Raw genomic sequence first — 21927 nt, 5'->3', positions numbered from 1 at the left:
GGGATCACACAGTTTAATAGGCAGGCAGGTGCGGTCATTGGTCATGCAGGGGCCACAGGGATGCTTAGGTTCAGGGAACTATTCACACAAGTCTCCCGTGGACTCTGAGGACTGAGCTGTCAGGGTCAAGCCATTGCTCTGGCTGTTCTCTCCTCACTGCGGTGGAGATGAGCGGGTGTCTGTGTGTGTGTGGGGGGGGGGGCGGTGTGGTAGGGGGAGCTGTTCTGCCCGCTGTGGATGGAGAAGCTCTGCGGCTTCCTCCCAAACCTCTTCCTGCCTCAGTTTCTCCCTCCAGACTAGACGACAAGGTCCCGCTTCAGCTGCACACCTTCTGCCCCCAAACCCCCACCCCCACACGCCGACCCCTGCCCAGCACACCCTCGTTAACTTATGCCTCTCGGGGAAATAGAGAGCAGGGCCTTCGGGGCTGGCCTCTCCCCGCTGGGCAGTCTCAAGGGGGACACTCATTGAAGACACCCCCGTTCCCCAGAGGCGGGCTGGTCGAGGTGGCTAAGGTGAGCGAGTTCTGGGGCCAGACTCCTCGGGTCCAAATCTGGGCTCAGCAACTTGTCCCGAGGACCCGGGGAGGCTGCTCCGGCCTCTGGCCCTCAGTTTTCCCCTTTGTTAAATGGAAACCCCAGGCAGACACCCTAATTTCAGCAACGCGTTGTGCGTCCAGGCGCCTGGCTCTCAGGTGTCGCTGTCGTCACCCTCCCAAAGGACCTCACTTCCCGCCCCTTCGGTGCCGAGGACGCCGCCACCCTCTCGGCCGCCCCCGACGGCGCACTCGTCCGACACCTCGGCTCGCTTCCGGGGGTCTTCCCCTCCCCATCCTCCGGGGCGGTCGTCCTGCGCCCGAGGCCGGGTCCCAGCAGTGCCGCCGGCGTGAGCGCCGAACGCCCTCGGGTGGGAAACGGCGGGGCGGGCGGCGGGGAAGCCGCGGAGCCCGGCGTCGCGGTCATACCTGTTCCCGTGGCGGCTCGGGAGGCGTGCGGCGGCGGCTGGCGGCGGCGGGCGGGCGGCTCTGGAGGCGGCGCCGCGAGCGCGCGGAGACATGGACGGGGAGGGAGCGGGCGGCGGGGCGGGGAAGCCCGGGAGCGCGGCGGGCGGGGCTTGGCGGGGCCGACGGCCGGGCCACCGCACCGCCCGGCTCCCCGCGGCCCTTCTTTCTCCCTCTGCCCCGAGACGAGCTCCGGCCTCGCGAGCTCCCTTGTACCCGCGTCCACATCCAGGTCTGCCCAGCTCATCCCACCCAAACCCTTGCGCACACCCCCCGCATTCTCCCTCCGCACATCCAGATGCGTGGCACGAATCCGTACACACAGACCCCGTCATCCGTCATCCTCGTGTTCCCAGACAGACCACTGTCCCAGCAGCACATACATACACATACATGCTCCACTCTGCCCCACGGCGTACCTGGACACTGGACGCACACCTGTACGATCACGCCCATCGCATCCCTACCAACGCCGCAGGCACAGAGTGTCCTCCCGGCCGGTGTGAGGACTTCCAGGAGTTTGCATAGGAACCGGCTTCTGCAACTGCCCCTCACCGGAGCTCTGAATTCCCTTACCCGCACTTTTGCTTTCTCGTGATCTTCCGCTTTCTTGTCCTTGGCCACCTGCTCCAAGGTCACTCTCAGATCCCTGTCAGCCCATGAGGGCCCCATCTGTCTGGACCTCTGGTTTCCTCCCAGGGACACCCACTACACCTGTGCTGCAGCCTCAGCAGCTGCCAGGCTCCCTTCTCTAATCCTCACTTCCTTCCCTCTTCCCATCCGGTTGAAGTTCCAAGGACTATCACTTCATATGTCCATTTCACATGTGCATGACAAACCCCAAATGTCAGCCCTTCTCTATCAGGCTGTGCTTGTATGCTCAGTTGCTGAGTCGTGTCCAACTCTTTGCGATCTCGTGGACTGTAGCCCTCGGGGCTTCTCTATGGGATGCTGCAGGCAAGAATACTGGAGTGGGTTGCCATTTCCTTCTCCAGGGGATCTTCCTGATCAAACCCACACCTTCGGCATTGGCAGACGGATTCTTTACCACAGAGCCACCGTTTAGAGCCAGTTTCTTTTCTCATGCTGCTATAATGTATGAGAACAGGAGTACTAGCTTAATACATACGAATGTATTATCTTAGCGTTCTGAAGTTCAGAAGTCCAACACTACTATAATCAAAAGTGGTATGACTATGTTCCTTCTGGAAGAACTAGAGGAGAATCTATTTTCTTGCCTTTTCTTGCTTCTGAATACTGACTGTCTTTCTTGGCTTGTGGCCCCTTTCTCTATCTTAAGAGCCAGCAGTACCAGACCAAGTCTTCTGTATACACAACATCTGTAGTTCTCTCTCTCCTCTACCTCCCTCTTTCACTCATAAGGACTCTTGTGATTACATTCGGTTTACCTGGATGGATTGCTGTTGTTGTTTAGTTGCTATGGCGGATCCGACTCTTTTGAGACCCCATGGACTGTAACCTACCAGGTTCCTCTGTCTATGAGATTTCCCAGGCAAGAATGCTGGAGTAGGTTGCCATTTCCTTCTCCAGGGGATCTTCCCAACCCAGGGATCAAACCCACATCGCCTGCATTGGCAGGTAAATTCTTTACCACTGAGCCACCACGGAAGCCCACCTGGATGGATAATCCAGGATAATCTCTCCATTTCTAATTCTAACCAATCATAATTCTATCTGCAATCTTACTTACCCTTTGTCATATAATTTAACATATTAACAGGTCCTAGGAATGAGGACTGGGACATCTTTTAACTGTTATTCTGCCTACCACAGAGGTGAGCCTCACTGGAGAAAATGAGTCATCTGAGAAGATTTTTGATGTTATAAACTTATGAATATCTACAAGTAGAAAGAAGCTTATCATTGTCAATATTTGCAGCAGAGAAATAATAAAATGTGGAATGTTTGGGGACTTCCCCAGTGGCACAGTGGATAAGAATCCGCCTGCCAATGCAGGGGACATAGGTTCCATCTCTGGTCCAGGAAGATTCCACATTCCAAGGAGCAACTGAGCCACAACTACTGAGCCTGTGTGCTGCAACGACTGAAGCCTGGTCACCCAGAGCCCGTGCTCCACAGTAACAGAAGCCGCCGAGATAAGAAGCCCTGGGACTGCAACAAAGAGTAGCCCTCGCTCATTGCAACTAGAGAAAGTTCACACAAGAGCAACAAAGACTCAGTGTGACCATAAATAAATAAAAAGAAAATGTGGAATGTTTGTTTATGTGATGGAATGCTATACAGCACCGAACAAGAACATATTCCATCTATGCATATGAAGGTTCATAGACTTCAAAATCATGAGTGAAGGGATTTCCCTGCTGGTCCTGTGGTTAAGAATCCACCTTGCAATGCAAGGGATGTGCATTTGATCCCTTGTTGAGGAACTAAGATCACACATGCCAAGGAGCAGCTAAGTCTGAGTTACAACTAGAGAGTCAGCATGCTGCAACAGAAGTCCTGCACAACTTAACTAAGATCTGACACAAACAAGCAAAAAAAAAAAAAAAAAAAAAAAAAGAATCATGAGTGAAACAAGCAAGAGGACTGACATAATAATGAGAGCAAACACTTTTATAGTGCTTACTCTGTGCCAGATGCTGTTCCTAGGAACTTGTATATTAAAACTCAGAGCAATCCCATGGGATAAGTACAAGTATTATTCCTATTTTACAAATGAGGAAAGTATGGTACAGGTAGTTGAGTGACTTGCCCAAGATCACACAACTAGGAAGCATCAGTCAAGATTTGAATCCAGAGTCAGTCTTAATCCAGAGCCTGTGCACTTCACTGTAGCAGGTCAATTTGTACAGTGTGAGTTTCTTCAAGTAAAAATTTTAGAGCACACAAAACAATATAGACATATATATTTAGAGGACATAAAACTACCTATCTACAAATCACTTTGCTGAACACCTGAAATGAGCACAGTATTATAAATCAACTATACTTCAATTTACTTCAACTATATATAAATCAACTATACTTCAAGTATACTTCAAGTGTACATCGACCGTCTGGTCAAGTCTTTGGTTTCCCCAGTAGTCATGTACGCATGTGAGAGTTGGACCATAAAGAAAGCTGAGCACTGAAGAATTGATGCTTTTGAACTGTGGTGTTGGAGAAGACTCTGGAGAATCCCTTGGACTGCAAGGAGATCAAACCAGTCAATCCTAAAGGAAATCAATCCTGAATATTCATTGGAAGGACTGATGCTGACTTTGAAGCTCCAACACTTTGGCCACCTGATGTGAAGAACTGACTCATTGGAAAAGACCCTGATGCTGGGAAAGATTGAAGGCAGGGGGAGAAAGGAATGACAAAGGATGAGATGGTTGGATGGCATCACTGAGTCGATGCACATGAGTTTGAGCAAGCTCCGGGAGTTGGTGATGGACAGGGAAGACTGCCGTGCTGCAGTCCATGGGGTCACAAAGAATCAGACACGACTGAGCAACTGAACTGAACTGATACTTCAATTAAAAAAAAAAAAGGATAGGTGGATTCATATACCTGCTTCTAAACTCAATCTGTTGCATTATGTTGTTTAGTTGAAATAAATTAACGAAGGAAATTCAGCCTCTTGTAATTTTACTCACCATTGCTTTTCTCAGGGTTTCCCCCGATAGCTCTGTTGGTAAAGAATCCACCTGCAATGCAGGAGACTCCAGTTTGATTTCTGAGTCAGAAAGATCTGCTGGAGAAGAGATAGGCTATCCATTCCAGTATTCTTGGGCTTCCTTTGTGGCTCAGTTGGTAAAGAATTCCCCTGCAATGCAGGAGAGCTGGGTTTGATCTCTGGGTTGGGAAGATCCCCTGGAGAAGAGAAAGGCTACCCACTTGAGTATTCTCGCCTGGAGAATTCCTTGGACTGGGCCATGGGGTCGCAAAGAGTCGGACGTGACTGAGCGACTTTCACTTTCATTGCTTTTCTCAGTGCAAATGTCAATATGGTGAAAAGGCAAATAACATGTTAGTATTATTATTTATGACAATAATTTTGACTTCACATTCTTCTTGAAAGGATCTTTGGGACACACCCCTACTCCCCACCCCAACCTCCCCTGAAATCTGTAAATCACACTTTGAAAACCACTGCCCTATTATATGTAGTTATGATCATTAAAATTATTGATACAAAAATGGCAATTTCATATTGTTCCAGCGAATACATGTTATTTTGGAAGATTTTCTTTTTGGTTCACACTCTGTTTTCCTGGCCAGGCCCAGGAAAATGTCATTTGGTATGTCTCTGCTGGGACTGCATTGCTGTGGGCAGCTTTGCACAAATGTTATGTCTTTCTTTATGTCATGATTTCCGACGTAGGGGTGGTGGCATTTGAGGGTTGCATAGGAACTCGGTGATGTTAGGGTGACAAATTTTAAAGTATGTATTTTAAACAGTTGTGAACACAGAGAGTGGTATTCTCAGAGTTGACTGAAGGACATGAAAGTCAGTATGGACTTTTGGCAGGTGTTTAGAATTATGGGTCACCTGGCAAAAAAACAAAAATTTTTTTCTAGACAAAGATATGTAGGGTGAGTTATGGCACAGTTGGACAAATTTAGGCCTGGATAGATTCATTACTGGCTTGAAAGGTAAGTGCCCCCTAAATATTCTATTCTATATTATTGTGGAAGAATAGTTCTCCTGCTTTCTTTAGTCAAGGTAGTGCAATTCTAGGAGATGATAAATATAAAAAGGGATCCAAGATCAGCCAAGCTAGCCCTGGGGATCAGTAGAGTGTTAAATGCTATTCATTGTAATGACTATTTTAAAAATACGTTGCATAAAAGTTAAGCTGACTATTTTTTTTTCCCTAAGGAGAGGGGGTCACTGAGCATCCATTCATTCTACTTTAGGTAAGTGCACATGATTTAGTTCTTGGGTCAGCACCCCTTTCTTACCCCTTGTTCATATTTTGATCCTGGTAATGCTGATTTCAGGTATCACCACCCCGTTCCAAGTTGATGCTGCCCTGGCCTAGAAATCACACATTGTATTCCTCTTGGGATGTGGATTGGTTCAAAGGGGGGAACCAGACCCAACTCAAGTTAACCATAGTCAATGAAACTTTACACAGGGACTTTATCTTTGAACTCTTAGGGAGTCCCACCTGCTTCGGAGTTGTTCAGATATGGAGTTGCTCAGATAGAGTTGTTCAGATACGGAGTTGCTCAGATCTGGAGTTGCTCAGATCTGGAGTAGCTCAGATATGGAGTTGTTCAGATATGGAGTTGCTCAGATCTGGAGTTACATCTGGGAAGAGACTGCCTGAGAAGGAATTCCATCTGGAAAGATGACAGAGAAGATACAAGTCCTGGTCTCATGATCTGACCCACATCAAGCTGTACCTGTCCTACCCCTGGACATTTCAGGCACATGAAGCTATACGTTTCATTTTTGCTAAGCCATCTTGGGTTGGGGCATCTGTTGCTTACAATCAAATGCTGCTAAGTGATTCTGGTGAAAATTTTATCCAAACTGCAAAAGAAGGAAGTCAGGAGGGACAGTTGCAGAATCTTGACATCTGAAATATCAGGTCCCAAAACAAGAAGATAACTACCACAAGCACAGATGTAAAGTCCTACAGTTGGGTCATTTGACAAATTCTGGCCTGGGACCTGTGCCACCCTCTGAGACGGAGAGCCTGTTAGGGATGCAGTGCCACCCACGGGTCTGAAAGCCCTGGGGGTGCTGGTCTCTGGCGTGGTTGGCAGAATCCTTGTGTGCTGTGCTTAGTCGCCCAGTCATGTTGGACTCTTTGCAAACCCATGGACTGTAGCCCGCCAGACTCCTCTGTCCATGGGGATTCTCCAGGCAAGAATACTGGAGTGGGCTGCCATGCCCTCTTCCAGGGGATCTTCCCAACCCAGGGTTCGAACCCAGGTCTCCCACACTGAAGGCGGATTCTTTACTGTCTGAGCCACTAGGCAGAATCCTTACCTGGGTCCTTTGCTTATGGTGGGTCCTGGATCTTCAGTCTCATTCTCTCAGGCCACAGCAAGCAAGCTTGGATGTTCCTCTGCCTCTGACCACATCACACCAGCTCATGCCATGCACGGCCTTTCTGTTATTCCACTTTCTCTCCCTGGTAGTACCCCTTGGACCCTCCCCCCCCCCAATTACTACTACTCATATTAAATTGTGGTACTATTTGCCAGGCGCCTTGCTAGGTCTCCTTTATCCTCCCAAACAATCTTATGAGGTAGGTTCTAGTTTTGTTCCCGTTTTACAGATAAAGAAACAGACTTGCAGATGTCAAGGAACCTTGCCCAAATAGCAGCAAAGCCAGGTCTCTCTGGAACCAAAGTCCATGTTCTTAAGTGTTTTCCTAAACTGCAGATTTATAAACAGTGGAGGGTGTGTATGGGAGGGGATGGGGATGGAGGAGATCCAGTTTTCAAACATGTTTTGTAAGATCATGTGGTATTTAAAAAAAAATTTAAACCAATGTTTAAAAGTGAGAAAATAGCTCATAAAAATCAACTTCCTGATTCTCTGGAAAATAAGCAGTCAGGAGGTCTGGCAACAAGAATGCTTTCATCCCTGCTTGGTCCGAGTCACCTGAAGCTGAGTGGCAGCTGAATGGGCCCTGATTTCCTGTGATTCCCCATTTCCAAGTTGTCCGGAGTCCCCCTGCCCAGCTTGCTTGTGCATTGATGACCGAAAGACATTTGAGCATGGAGCCTCTGCTCCCATCACGTCCAGGCCATCTCTGCTTGTTCTTCACCACCGGCCAGTGTGCCACAAAAGCCCCCAGCCACTGCCAAGGCTGGCAGTTTTCACTTTGTTCCCAGAAATCCAGCCACAGAGTCTGAATCACACAGGGAGCAGCCAGGCTGGCGCTCAGGGCTCACCTGGTCACTCAGAGCACATACCTTTCCATTTGTCTCTCCTTCCTGGCCTAGAAGGAAAATTTAATCAGCTTCTGGGGCTGTGACCCAAGGAAAAGGAAGATCTGAGAACAGACTTTGCAACTTTGCTATTGAGGTTATCAGTGGCATCCAGGAACCTTGAGAAAGGTCAGGTTGCAGCTTGGAGACTTTAAAACATTCGAACACTCATACATTCTAGTGAGGCAAGACAGACAATAAATAAGACAAAGAAGCTTTTAGAGGGTTTAACTGCTGTGGAGAAGAAGAATGCAGGCCAAAAGGGGAGGGGTGAAGGTTGATTTTTAAAAAGTAGGGTCAGCTGGTGGTTCAGAAGTTAGGACTCTGTGATTCCACTGCTGGGGCATGAGTTCAACCCTTGGTCAGGGAAGTAAGATCCACAAGCCTAAAGAAGGTGAAGAAGCCAGCCCTGCAGATACCTGGGAGAAAAATGTACCAGGCAGAGGAATAGAAACTGCAAAGGCCCTGAGGCAAAGCATGCCTGGCGTGTTTGAAAAGCAGTAAAGGTGCCAGCATGTCTGTAGTGGAGGTGAACAAGAGGACCATGAGAGGGAGATTCAGAAAGTTCACACAGGGTGTGGAAACAGAACATGGGACAGGCCCTTGTAGGCCGGGGTAGGGGCTTTGGTCTTGAAGCCCTGAGATGAGTGCCTGTAGAGGTTTTGGGGTGATATAACCCATCAAAGAGGCTTTCCTGATGGCTTAGCAGGTAAAGAATCCACCTGTAATGCAGGAGACACAGGTTCAATCCCAGGGCCAGGCAGATCCCTGGAGAAGGAAATGGTAATCCACTCCAGTATTATTACCTGAAAAATCCCACGGACAGAGGAACCTAGTGGGCTACAGTCCATGGGGTCACAAAGAGTTGGACACGACTGAGCAACTAAGCATGCAAGCAAGCAATCTGATCAAAATTTTTTGATGTGTTTTTTATTGTGATAAAATACACATAACAATACCATTTTAACCATTTAAAAGTATAAGTTCGGTAGCATTAAGTACACTCACATTGTTGTTCAACCATCACTATCACCTGTCTCCAGCACTTTCAGATGCTCCCAAACTGGAATTCTGTACCCACTGAATACCTATCCAGTTTCCTCTCCTTCCAGCTCCTGGTAGAATATTGATTATTCTATTCTTGTCTCTATCAGTTTAACTCAGCTAGATATCCCATTTAAGTGAAATCATACAATATTTGCCTTTTTGCATCTGATTATTTCATGTCTTCAAGACTAGATACCCCATTTAAGTGAAATCATACAATATTTTCCTTTTTGTGTCTGATTATTTTGTGTCTTCAAGACTCATTCATGCTGTATCATGTGACACAATTTCCTTCCTTTTAAACACTGAATAATAGCCCAGTGTAATGTATATGATATTTTATCCACCCATTCACTGGACATTTGGATGATTTCCATCTTTTGGCCATTGTGAAGACTGCTACAGTGAACATAGGTAGCATTGAATAATTATTATTCAAAGGTAAAAATACCTTTTCAAGAACTTGCTTTCAAATTTTTTAGGTGTGTCTGGTGGAAAGTTGAAATGGAAGCTGGAGCAGGGTCCAGGGTCAGAACTGCGGAGGGGATGAGAAGTGGTTAGATTCTGGATGTATCTTTCAAGGATAGCTGACATAATTTGCTGGAGGATCCGGTGTGGGGTATGAGACAATTTAGAACCAAACCTTCCCAGATAACCTAGTGTTTAATGAGTCATCTTCACTTTTGAAGCTATTTAAGAAAGTTGCAGAATAATGCTTGCCAAACAACATTATTTACATAAAAATATATAAAACAATAGAATATATCTTAATGAGCACATATAAGTTTATGTAAATGCAAAGACAGAGCTCTCGAAGGATGGCACATATCAAATTATTAACCATGGTTATCTCTAGCATGAAAGAGAGGAAACAGAGGTCAGTCCTCAGCAGAATCTCATCTCTCTCTGTTTTTTTTAGGCTGTGCTGGGTCTTCATTGGTGCTAATGGACTTTCTTTCGTGGCGAGCTGGGGCTACTCTCTAGATGTGGTACACGGGCTTCTAGAGTGGTTTCTCTTCGTTGCGGAGCACAGGCTCTAGAGCACAGATCCAGCAGCTGTGGCACACGGGCTCAGTTGCCCCATGGTATGTGTAATCTTCCCAGAGCAGGGATCAAACTCATGTCTCTTGCATTGGCAGGCGGATTCTTAACCACTGGATCACTAGGGAAGTCCGGAGAATCTTATCTCTAGGTGTGTTCATCTTTTAAAATAAAAGAGTATATTCATATACCACTTGTGTAATTAAAACAAAAACCCTAATGAATAGTGTTCACCTTTTTAAAAAGACTAGAAGGGGCTTGGTTTAATTTAGGACCAAGTTCTCCCAGCCAATTGGGTATTTAATGAGTCAGATTCACTTTTGAAGCTGTTTAATTGCTATTGAAGTGGCTTGAATCACTCACATGCTGGGAAGGAAAATAGGAGACTTTCATTTGGCTCTGTCTGCTGAAAGCGAAAATCTTTCCAGCTAGCATGGGCACGTAGCCCAGGACCAACCAGGCAGCCTTAGAGAAGTCAGCAAATATTAACGTGTAATCACATAAGTGACAATAATCATTTCAATGACTATAAAATAGCAGCAGCAACCACTTACACCTGGGTGGCTCTTGCAGTGCAAGCTCTATTTTAAAAAAATCATTTATTTATTTATTTGGCTATGATAGGTCTTACTTGCCACACATGGGATCTCTGATATTCACTGTGCATGTGGAAACTTGAGTTACAGCATGTGGGAAATAGTTCCCTGACCAGGGATCGAACCTGGGCCCCTGGCATTGTGAGCGCAGAGTCTTAGCCACCGGACCACCAGAGAACTCCTCTGCCAGCCAATGCTGTAAACATTTTATATGTACTAGCAATAGCCCAGGGAGGTAGAGACTATTAGCCTAAATTTACAGGAAGGAAATAAAGGCACACAGATTTCCACTCATTGCACATTCTGGAGATCAATTCCAACTCCTATTGTTTCCTCCTTGCCTGTTTCTTGCCTTTTCACTTCACTTTTGAGGTTTGGATCATGTTGCAAGGCTTAATGGTGACGCAGCAAACAATGAGGCTGTGGGGATGTTGACAGCAGGTGTTTCATTCTTGCTCCCCTGGCATCCTGGCACATAGTCTCCACATAGCTGACAGGATAATCCTTTTATCTTTTAATAATCCAGGTCATGCTAAACAAGCAAAAGATGAAACTTAGCAGTCACCTTGGAACATAATGGTTGTGGCAGCGTTACCCTGAGATGGCCCTTGAGGTTCCTCTCCTAGTGCTGACTCCCTGGGTAATCCCCTCCTCCACTATGTAAGTGAGGTCAGAATCAGAACTCTCCCCAGCTGAGCCTTCTGGTGAGACCACAGCCCCAACCAGTACTTCCAGGGTATCCTCATGAGTGACCCTGCAGCAGAGGACCCAGCTAAGCCATGCTGGGACCCCTGACCCACAGAAACTGTAAGAGAAGAAATGTGTGTTGTTTTAAGCCACTAAATATGGTGATTTGTTTTGCGGCATTAGAGAACTTGTAGACCAGAGAGCCAATTCATTGTTTTGACCTGGGTTCGATCCCTGGGTTGGGATGATGCACTGGAGAAGGGAAAGGCTACCCAATCCAGAATTCTGGCCTGGAGAATTCCCCAGGGTCTGTATAGTTCACGGGGTCACAAAGAGTTGGACACGACTGAGCAACTTTCACTTTCACTTTCAAATAAAGGAAGAGTCAAGCATGTACTCTGCCTGTGCTATACAGGGTAACCAAATAGCTGATGTGAGGAAATTTTCTGTATGTATTTATACCATCTTACTATAGAAAGAAAAAATAAAATGTCAGCACTTCGAAACCTCTAACGAATTAGTGAACCTGGGCAAAGGTCACTCGTGGCTGCTTACATCATGAGATGAGATACAAACAAATACATCTCTTGATGAAAGTACCTAACCTCATTTATGAAGTATTCTTGCCAAAAAACAAACAAGAAAAACCCCCTTGATTCTTATTAGGTCTGTCTGAACAAGAACTAAGGAGACTCTTGATGAGGGTGAAAGAGGAGAGTGAAAGAGCCAGCTTAAGAATAAATATTTTAAAAACTAAGATCATGGCATCCAACCCCATTACTACATGGCAAATAGAAGGGGAAAAGGTGGAAGCAGTGACAGATTTCCTCTTCTTGGGCTCCAAAATCATTGTGGATGGTGACTGCAGCCATGAATTCAGAAGACAACTCCTTCTTGGCAAGAATGCAACGACAAAGTTAAACAGTGTATTGAAAAGCAGAGACGTTACTCTGCTGACAAAGGTCCATATTGTCAAGGCTATGGTCTTCCCAGTGGTCATGTGTGGTTGTGAGAGCTGGACCATAAAGAAGGTAGAATGCCAAAGAATTGATGCCTTCAAACTGTGGTACTGGAGAAGAATCCTGCAAGTCCCTTGGACAGCAAGGAAATCAAACCAGTCAATCTTAAGGGAAATAACCCTGAGTATTCACTGGAAGGACTGATACTGAAGCTGAAGCTTCAGTATTTTGGTCATCTGATGCAAACAGATGACTCAGTGGAAAAGTCTCTGACACTGGGAAAGATTGAGGGCAGAAGGAGAAGAGGGCATTGGAGGAAGAGATGGCTGGAAGGTATCACGGATGCAATGAACATGAACTTGGGTAAACTCCAGGAGTCGATGAGGGACAGAGAGGCTGGCATGCTGCAGTCCATGGGGTCACAAAGAATTAGACATGACTGGGCATTCCAATCCCAAAGAAAGGCAGTCCCAAAGAATGCTTAAACTACTGCACAATTGCATTCATCTCACACACTAGTAAAGTAATGCTCAAAATTCTCCAAGCCAGGCTTCAGCAATATGTGAACCGTGAACTTCCAGATGTTCAAGCTGGTTTTAGAAAAGGCAGACGAACCGGAGATCAAATTGCCAACATCCACTGGATCATCGAAAAAGCAAGAGAGTTCCAGAAAACATCTATTTCTGCTTTATTGACTATGCCAAAGCCTTTGACTGTGTGGATTACAGTAAAGTGTGGAAAATTCTGAAAGAGATAGGAATACCAGACCACCTGACCTGCCTCTTGAGAAACCTATATGCAGGTCAGGAAGCAACAGTTAGAACTGGACATGGACCAATAGACTGGTTCCAAATAGGAAAAGGAGTACATCAGGGTTGTATATTGTCACCCTGCTTATTTAACTTATATGCAGAGTACATCGTGAGAAACACTGGGCTGGAAGAAGCACAAGCTGGAAGCAAGATTGCCAGGAGATATATCAATATCCTCAGATATGCAGATGACACCACCCTTATGGCAGAAAGTGAAGAGGAACTAAAAAGCCTCTTGATGAAAGTGAAAGAGGAGAGTGAAAAAGTTGGCTTAAAGCTCAACATTCAGAAAACTAAGATCATGGCATCTGGTCCCATCACTTCATGGCAAATAGATGGGGAAACGGTGGAAACAGTGTCAGACTTTATTTTTTTGGGCTCCAAAATCACTGCAGATGGTGATTGCAGCCATGAAATTAAAAGATGTTTTCTCCTTGGAAGGAAAGTTATGGTGAACCTAGATAGCATATTAAAAAGCAGAGACATTTCTTTGCCAACAAAGGTCCATCTAGTCAAGGCTATGGTTTTTCCAGTGGTCATGTATGGATGTGAGAGTTGGACTGTGAAGACAGTTGAGTGCCGAAAAATTGATGGTTTTGAACTGTGGTGTTGGAGAAGACTCTTGAGAGTCCCTTGGACTGCAAGGAGATCCAACCAGTCCATCCTGAAGGAGATCAGTCCTGGGTGTTCATTGGAAGGACTGATGTTGAAGCTGAAACTCCAATACTTTGGCCACCTCGTGCGAAGAGCTGACTCATTTGAAAAGACCCTGATGCTGGGAGGGATTGAGGGCAGGAGGAGAAGGGGAGGACAGAGGATTGTATATTGTCACAGAGGATTGTCAGTTGTATATTGACAGAAGATGAGATGGCTGGATGACATCACCGACTCGATGGACATGAGTTTGAGTAAACTCCGGGAGTTGGTGATGGACAGGGAGGCCTGGCATGCTGTGATTCATGGGGTCGCAAAGAGTTGGACACGACTGAGTGACTGAAATGAACTGAACTGAACTGGGCAACTGAGCAACAACATCTAACTACAAGTTTATGAGAAATCCAGGGGACAGAGGAACTTGTTAAATAACACCATGGGGATATAACCAGTGAAATTCAGATGGTGGGAAACTATAGGACAAAGGACCAGTTTCAACAGATTGAAAGAAACTGATAGAGATTGAGAAGAATCCTAGAGACTAAAAGAGGTTTAAGAGCTATTTCAACAATTGCAAATCATGACTTACTTTGATGTTGATTCATACAAACTATGAAAATTATCAATAAAATGGCACATTGGAACACTAATTAGTTTGTGCTACATAGAAGTTATTCTTACATTTTTAAGTATAACAATGGTTTTTTGTAAGTTTTCTTAAAGAGACCTTATATTTTAAAGATATAAAGGCAGACTTCACTTTATGTTGCTTTGCAGATATTGCAGGTTTCACAAATTGAAGGTTTGTGGCAGTGCTGTGTTGAGCAAATATATTGTCACCATTTTCTTCTTTTCCAACAGCATTTGTTTACTTTGTGTCTCTGTGTCATATTTTACTTAATTCTTGCAATAGTTCAAACTTTATTATTATTATATTTTTGTATTATTACTACTACTACTATTATATGTTATGATGATCTGTAATCAGTGATCGATCTTTGATGTTACTACAAATCACTGAAGGCTCAAACTGATGGTAAGCATTTTTTAACAAGAAAGTATTTTTAAATTAAGCTATGAACCTTGTTTTATTAGATATAATGCTATTGCGTACTTAATAGGCTGTGGTAAAGTATAAACATAGCTTTCATATGCACTGAGAAACCAAAATATTTATGACTTGCTTTATTGTGACATTTACTTTGTATTCACAGTGATCTGGAATCAAACCTGCAATATTTCCGAGACATGCTTAGGTGCAAAAATATTTAGAGGTGAAATGGTACCACGTCTGGGATCCACTTCAAAAGAATCCATTAGGATGGTGTGGAAGATACAGATGAAGTAAGATTGGTCATGAACTGATAATGTTGAAACTGCACGATGAGTACTTGTGTGTTCATTACTCTATTCTCTCTACTTTTTGTATGTTTAGAAATTTCCATAAAAATAATTTTCAAAAAAATCTAAGTAAAATCTAATGTTTTCCGTCTCACTCAGTGAGAATAAGAGCTGAAATGGCCTGTAAGTTTCCCCTTTATCTGAAACCCCCCATCCCCTTTGTTACTTTCTCTGAGCTCACCTCCTACCATTCTCTCTTTGTTCTTCCACGTGACTTTCACTGGCCTCCTCGTTGCCTCTTGAATACCCCCTCCTGCTCCTACCCCAGGGCCTTTGCACTTGCCAGTCCCTCTTGCTCCTCTGTCAGTTCCCAGGGACTGTTTTTCTCACTTCTCTTAGGTCTCTGCCAGTCCTTGGAGAGGTCTCCCTTGATTATCCCATATGAAATAGCAATATATACCACATACAGAAAAGGTTATCCTTATTTGCGTGCCCTGTTTTTCTCTGTGGCACTTGACATACATTACACTTTATCTGTTTGGTTCCTTGGTTGCCTTCTTTCTCCAGCCGGATGTAATTTCAGGAAGGCGAGGACTTAAATCATGTACTTCCCTGGTGGTAGAGTGGATAGAAATTCGCCTACCAATGCAGGGGTGTGGGTTCAATCGCTGGTCTGGAAAGATTCCACATGCTGTGAGGCAGCTAAAGCCTGTGTGATGCAACGACTGAGCCTGAGTGCCTCAACTACCGAAGCCCGCCTAGAAGAGAAACACGCGCACTGCAATTAGAGAGCAGCCCCCTCTCTCGGCAACTAGAGAAGCCTGCGCACAGCAACGAAGATGGGGCAGCCAAAAATAAAATAATGAATAAAAAAAATCAGTGACTACAACTCCAATGCCTAAATCAGTTCAGTCGCTCAGTCGTGTCCAACTCTGCAACCCCACGAACCGCAGCACGCCAGGCCTCCCTGTCCATCGCCAACTCCCGGAGTCCACCCGAACCCATGTCCATTGAGTCGGTGATGCCATCCAGCCATCTCATCCTCTGTCGTCCCCTTCTTCTCCTGCCCTCAACCTTTCCCAGCATCAGGGTCTTTTCAAACGAGTCAGCTCTTCGCATCAGGTGGCCAAAGGATTGGAGTCTCAGCTTCAACATCAGTCCTTCCAATGAACACCCAGGACTGATCTCCTTTAGGATGGACTGGTTGGATCTCCTTGCAGTCCAAGGGACTCTCAAGAGTCTTCTCCAACACCACAGTTCAAAAGCATCAATCCTTCGGCGCTCAGCTTTCTTTATATATGCCTAAATCAGTGTTTGGTATATCACCATTTGTACAGTTAATGAATGCTTGCTTAAACTCCACTTTTCTTTTGCCATTTATTATGAGTAATTTCAAATGTATAGAAAAGTAAAAAGAATTATAAGTAATGAACATCTCCTAGATGCAAGTTGTGAACATTGGCCATATTTGCTTCATCTCTTTTTCCTTTTTTGGCCTGAGCACTTTAAAGTATTTACAGTCAACATGACATTTCATCACTAAATACTGATCTCTAAGATTCTCTAGGATTCTCTCTAGGATTCTCCTCATACTCTGTCAGTTTCTTTCAATCTGTTAAAAATGAAACACTACTTAGCCACAATACCATTATAACACCTAACAAAATGAACCCCAAATCCATAGTGCCATTAAATTCCTCCATATATACATTTCCCCATTTGCCCCCAAAATGCCTTTTACGTTGCTTCAAACCAGGACTCAGTCAAGATCCTCAAATTGCATTTGACCACATCTCATAAGTGTCTCAGTCTAGAATCTCTCTCGTGTCTCCTTCCTTTTTTCCAGGTCACTGAAGAAACCAGGTTCATAGTCCTTTTGGTGCAATGCCCTACTTCTTATCTTTGATTGCTTCCTCATGAAGCATTTAATTTTCCCCTCAACACCCTGTATTTCCGGTAGACTAGCAGCAGATTTAAAGACTTCATCAGATTTTAGCTGAACATTTTTAGCAACAATTCTTCCCAGGTGGTGCTATGAGCACCCTCTGTTGACTCACACCAGCAGGCTCATGACTGGGTGTCTCATGAGTGAAGCTAAGATTGATCACTGGGTTCAGATGGTGACAACCTGATCCGTCCATCGTGAAGTTATTTATTCTTGGCAACTTGTGAATATCCAGTCTCCTTTGAACCTTTCACCTCGTGGTTTCAGCATCCAATGCTAATCATAGACTGAGTCAATTATTTCATTCAGGGTTGCAAAATCTAATGCAATCCCTCCTTCAACAATTATGAGCTGTCATTCTCCTGTAAAGAAGAGCTTCTTTCCCTCATTGACTAGGGCAGAATAAATTATTTCCCTCTTGCATATGTGTGTGCTCAGTCAGTTCAGTAGTATCTGACTCCTGCAACCTTATGGACTGTAGCCTGCCAAGTTCCTCTGTTCATGGGATTCTCCAGGCAAGAACATTGGAGTGGATTACCAATGCCCTCCTCCAGGGAATCTTCCCAACCCTGAGACTGAACCTGAGTCTCATGTTTCCTTCATTTCAGGTGGATTTTTACTGCTGAGCCACCGGGGAAGCCCTATTTCCCTCTTATTACTACTTTTTAAGGGTAAGGATTTGATGCAATAGCTACCTCCAATGATGACAAATTAGTTCTTTCTATTGTTTTTTTTTTTTCTGTTTTTGTTTATTTGGGTATCATCATAAACTCATTGACCCTTAAAAATAGAGTTCAGATGTTTCACTCAAGTGTGTTCATTAATTTAAAAAAAGAACTTTTTATTTTGAAATAATTTTAGACTTACAGAAAAGTTGTGAAGATACTACGGAGAATTTCCACAAGCAGTTTCCCTATAATGTAATTCAATGTTATAATAACATTTTACATTCCCATGATTCCTTTGACAAGCTGAGAAATCAACATTGGTATACTACTATTAATAAAACTCCAGACTTTATTTATATTTTACTAGGTTTTCCATGAATGTCCCTTTTCTGTTTCAGGTTTAAGTCTAGGATCATTCATTCATTCTTTCTTTTTGATGCTTAAAACTGACCTAACAGAAGTAAATGGGAGCCTCGTGAGGCTGGGCCCAGATCCTCTTGACATGACCATGACCCTAACTAGTTTTGTTAAACTTCTTTCTGGCCCATCAAGATGTCCCAAGCTCATCTGAATTTGACTTCATTGCCAGCATTTAAAAAGTAGTTGATTTAAAGTGAGGGCTCCCCTGGTAGCTCAGCTGGTAAAGAATCCACCTGCAATGCAGGAGATTTGGGTTCGATCCCTGGTGTTGGGAAGATCCCCTAGAGAAGGGCATGGCAACCCACTCCAGTATTCTTACCTGGATAATCCCATGGACAGAGGAACCTGGCGGGCTACAGTCCAGGGGGTCTCAAAGAGTCGGACACGGCTGAGTGGCTAAGCACAGCACAGATTTAAATTGAAAGTCAGGATTTTCAGTTTTCCTCCTGAAGTCAGCAGATCTGGCAACCCTGAACTCGCCTTCCTGCTTGGCAGAAACTGGCCAAAGCTTAGTAGGGCTGCCCCATTTAGACAGGGCGTGTACCCGCGAGCTTGACAGAAGCCCCACCACTCCCCAGGACCGGTTTGTACCATGCCTTTATGTAAGCCACCCGGCTTCTGCAGCCCTGTGGGTTAAGAAGTTAACACAGACTCTGGTGTCTGCCTGCTCTTCCTCCTCCCTCCCATCTTTCCTATGTATGAAGTGGCATCTAGGTGCCAAGCCCTGATGTGAAATACTGGGGTTCTAAACGCAGACAAGACAAATATGCAGGTCATTGGCTTGTCTGATCTTAGAGCCAGGCCTTGACCTTCTTCTGCAAAGTACATTTCCCAGGCACCACTGCCATTGGCTGGCTGGTTTCCACCCACGTGTGTGTGTGTGTGTGTGTGTGTGTGTGTGCGGGCGCACACTCAATTGCTCAGTCTTGTCCAACGCTCTGCAACTCCATGGACTGTAGCCCACCAGGCTCCTCTGTCCACAGGATTTCCCAGGCAAGAAAACTGGAGTGGGTTGCCGTTTCCTTCTCCAGGGGATCTTTCGGACGCAGGGACTGAACCCGTGTCTCTTGTGTGTCCTGCATCGGCAGGCGGATTCTTTCACTGCATCCCCTGGGAAGCCCTGGTTTCCGGCTAAACTGAGCCAAAGCTGACAGGGGATGGCATGGTGGGCTAACGCGAGGAGCCAGAGCTCCTTCCCAACCTCAGAGGGTGTTTTCCAGCAGAGGCTGCGTCTCCTCCACGTTTAGCTCTTCACGGGGCAGCCCCTGCTGTGACTCTCGCTCCTCCTGGACGGCCCCAGAGAGGGACACCCCTGGCCTACATCTGCCCCAGCAGTGACGGCAGCTTCCTGCCATTGGCCAGCCCAGGGTGGTTTCACCATCTCCTCTTCTTGGCTCTTAACTCATTTGTGGAATCAACTCCTTGATGAAGTTCCCCCTGTGTGAAATACCTGGAGTGGTTTCGATTTTTCTCATAAAACAGACCTGGCCCCTGACCTCATGGAACACATACTGGTTCTTTATCTGCGTTTACTTGCTTTGTGACTCTTGGCAACTTACTCAATCTCTCTTAACCTTGTCCCGTGTTCCCGTCAGGAAAATAGGATGAAAGTGGTACTTCCCTCATATTCCTGTCGTGAGGATGAAATACAATGATGCACATAAGGTGGTTAGCTCATTTCCTGGAACCTAACATTAAGTGTTCAAAAATGTTAACTATTATTCTAGGCCACAGGTTACAGACTGTACCCGACACCAGACTGTACCTGACACTCCCCTCACCCCTCCACCGACCAGGGGACATCAAGTGACTTCTTCCTCTTTGACTCCGTAGACACACAGCTTGTGTTCACTGAGCACCTACTATTTCCAAGGTCTTAATTTATTTACCCTTGATAAATGTATCTAAGGTATAGGCTTTGCTCTTCTCCCTACTTTGCCAATGAGGTTGAGTAACTTGCTCAAGGTGTCATAGCAGAGGAAGCATGATGTGAACCTGTGTGGACCGCCTCTGGAGCCCGTGTCCTTTAACCTACACTGTGAACCCTTGATATGCTGCCCTCCATTGTTGCAGCAGGTAAGAAAGGGTCTCTTCCTTCAAACAGCTCACAGTCTAGCTGGAGAGACAGGTTTGTTCATCATTAAGCACAATGCAGTGTTGTACATGCCAATCATTCTTTGCGTGCTTGTTCATTCAGTCATTCATTCATTCAGCAAACTCTGGGTATCCATTATGCACCAGTCTGTGCTAAAGGCTGGTGAGGAGGTTCAAGGTGGCTTGGGGACCCAGGCTTACCTTCTGTAGCCACGGAGTGCAGAGTGGTAACATGGGAGGCTTCTGACATTTCCTCTTTTCTTTCTTCCAAAGTACTGCACTTTATTCTTCTTTAAAAAATATTATTTTTTTAATTGGTGGAAAATTGCTTTATGATTTTGTGTTGTATACCAACTCAAATCAGTCATAATTACATATCCCTTCCTTCACTCCCTTCCCTCCCCCACCCCCCCACCATCACATCTCACTAGGTCATCACAGCACTTGAGAGTCAGACATAATTGAGCTTTCCTCCTGGTTCTTGCTTTCCTTGTTGTGTGACCTCAAACAGATGACTTAACCTCTCTGGGCTGGTTTATATATGTAAAACTGGGGCTAATAAATAATAATAGTGATACCTGCTTCACATGCTTAATGTTAAGGCAGAAAGATACAATAAATGCAAAGGTCTTAGCTGAGTGTTGGGCACACAACAACGACTCAATTACCTGTTGTTACTATTATTTGTTGATGACAGTTGTTAATTGCCTGTAACCAACAGCAATGGAAGACTTGCTCTCAATGCTACATCCCTTAGCTTGGCAAAGTTCTGCTGGTCTAACAAGCCAGATGCGTTGTTTCTGGCTTTTCAACCGACAAGTCTCAGCAGGATGAAAACAATGCTAGTAGGCAAGACAGACGGATCCTTAGTGAAAACTGAAAGTCAGCTCTTGTTTTCCAGGTGCTGCTAGAAGCAGTGAAGAAGAGAGCCGGAAGCTTTGTAGCCTTCCTTCTCCCTGCCAGAGAGCCCAGCCCTGCCTGGCTCCAGATCAGTCATGCCTGGATGGGTTTAAAGAGCTATAACCCGTAGAACGTATGAATTTCACTCCACAAACTTGTATGTGTAATACATAAAATTGTTTACTTTTCTGTAACAATGTCATTCCTATTTCTGATTTATTCTTCTAGGAAATAGAAACTTAGTCTGTTCTAAGTCTAAAGGTGAGCTATATGCTCAAGACTCTCAAATTATCTCAGCATCTTCCCTGAAATCCAAGCACACATCTGTCTATTGACAATCTCACCCGTCAATAGGCATCTTTAAATGAATAATCATTCAACTGACATTTTCTTCGCAGCCCTGTTCCTCTTACAGTCTTCTCCGTCTAAGTGAGGGCAACCCCACTCTTCAAGTTTTCAGACAGAAAACATCAGAGTCATTTAAAAAAAGCACCTTTTTTTAAATTGAGGTGAAATTCACATAACCCAAAATTAACCACTTAATTTATTTATTATTATTAAAAGATGTTTTTGATGTGGACCATTTTTGAAGTCTTTGTTGAACTTGTTACAATATTGCTTCTTTTTTAAAGTTTATTTATTTTTTGGCTGTTTTGATTCTTTGCTGCTGCACATGGGCTTTCTTTAGTTGCGATGGGAAGGGGGCTACTCTTCCTTGCAGGGCGCAGGCTTCTCACTGTGAAGCCTGCTCACCCCTCACGGGCTGTAAGGCATGTGAGCTCAGTAGTTGCAGTTTCTGGGCTCAGCAGTTGCGATACACAGGTTTAGTTGCCCCTCAGTGTATG

The 21927-nt window shown here is 45.0% G+C and overlaps 1 protein-coding gene across 4 annotated transcripts in view; it reads right to left on the bottom strand.

Moving 5' to 3' along the window:
* Window positions 1–1562, bottom strand: part of SCNN1B (sodium channel epithelial 1 subunit beta) — a 71476-nt gene extending 69914 nt beyond the window's left edge. Inside the window, exon 1 of one of the 4 annotated variants that reach the window (XM_065924496.1) lies at window positions 1420–1562. The gene's annotated coding sequence lies outside the window, so the exon portion shown is untranslated. Of the gene's footprint in view, window positions 1–964; window positions 1086–1419 lie in introns of those variants that run through there. The other 3 variants (XM_065924495.1, XM_065924493.1, XM_065924494.1) reach the window with 3 other exon arrangements.
* Between the last annotated feature and the right edge of the window lie 20365 nt (window positions 1563–21927).

This window comes from Muntiacus reevesi, chromosome 2 (assembly GCF_963930625.1).
Source record: "Muntiacus reevesi chromosome 2, mMunRee1.1, whole genome shotgun sequence".
NCBI lineage: Eukaryota > Metazoa > Chordata > Mammalia > Artiodactyla > Cervidae > Muntiacus > Muntiacus reevesi.
The sequence above is the reverse complement of the archived record's forward strand: the minus strand, read 5'-3'. Positions and strand labels throughout refer to the sequence as shown.